The following is a 5,000-nucleotide window of genomic DNA, read 5'->3' on the forward strand; positions in this document are numbered from 1 at the left end:
TGTCTTGTGCATGTGACGTGTTGACCTGGTTTGGTCGATGTGTCGTCGTGTACGAGATGACCTACTTACCCGTCAGTTGTCCAAGTTGTGTCATGTGTTGACTTAGTTGACGTGTCATGTGCATGGATGATTGGCGTACGGGTCATGTATGGTGCACTTGCTTCAGTTGAAGGGATGTACTAGTACAGTTATATTAATTGTTTATTTCACGATCTGGTCTTTTGGCTGGATCGCGAAAAAAACGCTAAGTCCCAAATCTTGAACTCGAGAGGAGAGCGCTGATGACAACCTTTTGGACTGGAGCTCCCTAGAATTCGGCTTTTTCCTACTTTAAAGGGATGCACTGTTGTATGTATTGTTTATTCACGATCTGGTCGTTGGATTGGATCGTGGAAAAAAAACGCTAAGTCCCAGATCCTGAACTCGACAGGAAAGCGCTGATGGCAAACATTCTGACTGGAAGTTCCTAGAAATCGGCTTTTTCCTTATTGGCATTATGTGGCACGTTTATTGTGGCTAGAACATTAATTATCCACCAAATGGCACCAACGCTTGGCGAAAGTCTCGAAACACTCCTATCCCGACGCACCAGCAACCGCAACACGATGCAAAATAAATTGCACGAGCTACTGATACTTGTACCATGCACGGTACACGGTACCAAAATATACCCCTGAAAGTGTGCAATTTGGTGCTATTCTAGGAAATTTGTTTGGGGAAGCCTAGCTACGCGTGTCGCACGTTGCATGGTCGTCGATCAGAGGCATGCAAAAGCACCTATCTAGGGGAATTACTTTACGTTCTAGTAGCAAGATCGATTTTCCGGTCTAGCACGGCAGTACGCCTGCATGCATACACTCCATGTACCAAAAATGTATCAACCTAGGCGTTGCTCAGTAGCTTTTGGCGGCACATGTAAAAAGTACTCGAGTTCAGATTCTTGGAACTTTGCGTATTGTTCAAAACTTATAACGAAAACTAAATTATAAATGGGTAAAAGGCTAGGCGTTTCTCAGTAGCTTTTGGCGCCACGTGGCAAAAGTATTCGAGTTCAGATTTCTGGGACTTAGCGTATTTTTCAAACCTGATAATGAAAATTGAAGTACAAATGGGGCATAAGCTAGGCGTTGCCCAGTAACTTTTTTTGCCACATGGAGGAAGTAGTCGAGCTCCAATTTCTGGGACGTAGCGTATTTTTCAATCATAATAAACCAAATCAAACATAAAAATCATGAAACTTACACCACGTCCCTAGGTTGTGCACAAAACGTAACGATAAAGTGCCGGCGAGGTTAGAGGTGCACCAAAATTGTGTACCGATTAGGAAAAGTACTCTATGTTGCTATGACTTGGGTAAAAAGTGTTGATTAACTGCTGGTTACGATAGACAGTTGCTTATCGTACACATCGCAAACGAACACCCCTTAGTGAGCAGTAGCAGAAGTCGATGGAACAAAGCGAATGCATTACAAACTGATCAAGTAAAATAAGGAACGCTACGTACTAGGACTTCTTTCCAAGAATGGTGTCCGCGACGGGAGGGCAAGCGTCCTTCCCAGGTTTCCCTAGTAAACCTTGTATGGTAAACATACCCAAGCGTGTCCGTAAGCACGCAACGATAGTCACGAACGAGCACATACCTAGGGAAAGTACTCTACGTACTAGGACTTCTGTCCAAGAATGGTGTCCGCGACGGTCGGGCACTGTGACGCAATTACCAAATCCTAGAATCGTACAAGCAGTGTGTACAAACATAAACATTAACGCGTTCGCTCGGGCTGCGCCGTCCGTGTTGAACACAAATGCGGGTGATTATATGAGTGGATGGACAAAAACATGCGTGGCGAAGACAATTTTCTGCACGATGTGCACATAGCTCATTTCGTCGTCCCGGGCGAATGGAAAAACACAAAAATCTCGAGTATCTTTCTAGGTTTCTGTTATAAAAGGGCAGGCCAAAAGGTGACCGGTTGAGATGAGCATTTTAAGCATGCAAGCACTTAATTGCAACTTTTCCTACAAAAACTAGGTACGTACACGTAGATTGTATCAACATGGACATCCATGATTGCGTACGCCCGGGCTGCGCCCTCCGTGTTGTACTTTCCCTGATTGGTACACAATTTTGGTGCAAGTGTACCAACATCGACATCTATGAACGCGTACGCTCGAGCTGCACCCTCCGTCTTGTACTTTCCCTGATCGGTACACAGTTTTGGTGCACGGCTATCCCGAAAGGCAACTTGTACCAACATCGACATCCATGAACGCGTACGTAGCGTACTTTCCCTGATCGGTACACAATGTTGGTGCACGGCATAGGAAATGGGCTTAAAATGGTCAAACTCAATCCATTTCCACTAAAGATAGTCAATAACAGCTGTGCCGATGAAGTAGGGCACGATGCAAGTCAATGTTATTTAATGAATTACATGTTCACCATACATTTCAGTACAAAATTGCTCGGTCAGACCTACAAAGTGCTATATCTCGAATACTAAACGTCGCAGATGGGTGTCGTAGAACAATTTTAAGTTCGTCTAACGATTCTACATCCGATTCTGGATAGTGGTTTTTCGACCACTTTTCAACATTTTGTGACACCCCGAACCTAGGGGCAGCTCCCTAGCTTTTTTCAAAAATGTGCACCGAACGGGCCAGAGAGCTCGAGTAGTCGAAAATTTTTTTTTTTGCTAAAACCCCTCAAAACGTGTCAGGAACGCACCCTAGATGATGAAAAGTGCAACCAGAATGTCAATCGACAACATGCCCGGGGGTACAAATTTGCTCTACGCGTCCCTAGGTAGGGTACTTTTTCATACAAACATCAAAGTGTACGGTGCACACAGTGCGCGGAACAAAAATTGCTCGGTCAGACCTAGGACGGGCCATATCTCGAATACTAAACGTCGCAGATGGGTGTCGTAGAACAATTTTAAGTTCGTCTAACGATTCTACATCCGATTCTGGATAGTGGTTTTTCGACCACTTTTCAACATTTTGTGACACCCCGAACCTAGGGGCAGCTCCCTAGCTTTTTTCAAAAATGTGCACCGAACGGGCCAGAGAGCTCGAGTAGTCGAAAATTTTTTTTTTGCTAAAACCCCTCAAAACGTGTCAGGAACGCACCCTAGATGATGAAAAGTGCAACCAGAACGTCAATCGACAACATGCCCGGGGGTACAAATTTGCTCTACGCGTCCCTAGGTAGGGTACTTTTTCATACAAACATCAAAGTGTACGGTGCACACAGTGCGCGGAACAAAAATTGCTCGGTCAGACCTAGGACGGGCCATATCTCGAATACTAAACGTCGCAGATGGGTGTCGTAGAACAATTTTAAGTTCGTCTAACGATTCTACATCCGATTCTGGATAGTGGTTTTTCGACCACTTTTCAACATTTTGTGACACCCCGAACCTAGGGGCAGCTCCCTAGCTTTTTTCAAAAATGTGCACCGAACGGGCCAGAGAGCTCGAGTAGTCGAAAATTTTTTTTTTGCTAAAACCCCTCAAAACGTGTCAGGAACGCACCCTAGATGATGAAAAGTGCAACCAGAACGTCAATCGACAACATGCCCGGGGGTACAAATTTGCTCTACGCGTCCCTAGGTAGGGTACTTTTTCATACAAACATCAAAGTGTACGGTGCACAAAGTGCGCGGAACAAAAATTGCTCGGTCAGACCTAGGACGGGCCATATCTCGAATACTAAACGTCGCAGATGGGTGTCGTAGAACAATTTTAAGTTCGTCTAACGATTCTACATCCGATTCTGGATAGTGGTTTTTCGACCACTTTTCAACATTTTGTGACACCCCGAACCTAGGGGCAGCTCCCTAGCTTTTTTCAAAAATGTGCACCGAACGGGCCAGAGAGCTCGAGTAGTCGAAAAATTTTTTTTTGCTAAAACCCCTAAAAACGTGTCAGGAACGCACCCTAGATGATGAAAAGTGCAACCAGAATGTCAATCGACAACATTCCCGGGGGTACAAATTTGCTCTACGCGTCCCTAGGTAGGGTACTTTTTCATACAAACATCAAAGTGTACGGTGCACAAAGTGCGCGGAACAAAAATTGCTCGGTCAGACCTAGGACGGGCCATATCTCGAATACTAAACGTCGCAGATGGGTGTCGTAGAACAATTTTAAGTTCGTCTAACGATTCTACATCCGATTCTGGATAGTGGTTTTTCGACCACTTTTCAACATTTTGTGACACCCCGAACCTAGGGGCAGCTCCCTAGCTTTTTTCAAAAATGTGCACCGAACGGGCCAGAGAGCTCGAGTAGTCGAAAAATTTTTTTTTGCTAAAACCCCTAAAAACGTGTCAGGAACGCACCCTAGATGATGAAAAGTGCAACCAGAATGTCAATCGACAACATTCCCGGGGGTACAAATTTGCTCTACGCGTCCCTAGGTAGGGTACTTTTTCATACAAACATCAAAGTGTACGGTGCACACAGTGCGCGGAACAAAAATTGCTCGGTCAGACCTAGGACGGGCCATATCTCGAATACTAAACGTCGCAGATGGGTGTCGTAGAACAATTTTAAGTTCGTCTAACGATTCTACATCCGATTCTGGATAGTGGTTTTTCGACCACTTTTCAACATTTTGTGACACCCCGAACCTAGGGGCAGCTCCCTAGCTTTTTTCAAAAATGTGCACCGAACGGGCCAGAGAGCTCGAGTAGTCGAAAATTTTTTTTTTGCTAAAACCCCTCAAAACGTGTCAGGAACGCACCCTAGATGATGAAAAGTGCAACCAGAACGTCAATCGACAACATGCCCGGGGGTACAAATTTGCTCTACGCGTCCCTAGGTAGGGTACTTTTTCATACAAACATCAAAGTGTACGGTGCACAAAGTGCGCGGAACAAAAATTGCTCGGTCAGACCTAGGACGGGCCATATCTCGAATACTAAACGTCGCAGATGGGTGTCGTAGAACAATTTTAAGTTCGTCTAACGATTCTACATCCGATTCTGGATAGTGGTTT

The 5,000-nt window shown here is 45.0% G+C and overlaps 1 long non-coding RNA gene across 4 annotated transcripts in view; it reads right to left on the minus strand.

Moving 5' to 3' along the window:
• The window catches only part of LOC125907736 (uncharacterized), a 77,132-nt gene that overhangs the window by 45,549 nt on the left and 26,583 nt on the right, over positions 1–5,000 (minus strand). The gene's annotated exons all lie outside the window — the stretch shown is intronic.

Source organism: Anopheles coluzzii (genome assembly GCF_943734685.1).
Source record: "Anopheles coluzzii chromosome X unlocalized genomic scaffold, AcolN3 X_unloc_16, whole genome shotgun sequence".
Classification (NCBI taxonomy): Eukaryota; Metazoa; Arthropoda; class Insecta; order Diptera; family Culicidae; genus Anopheles; species Anopheles coluzzii.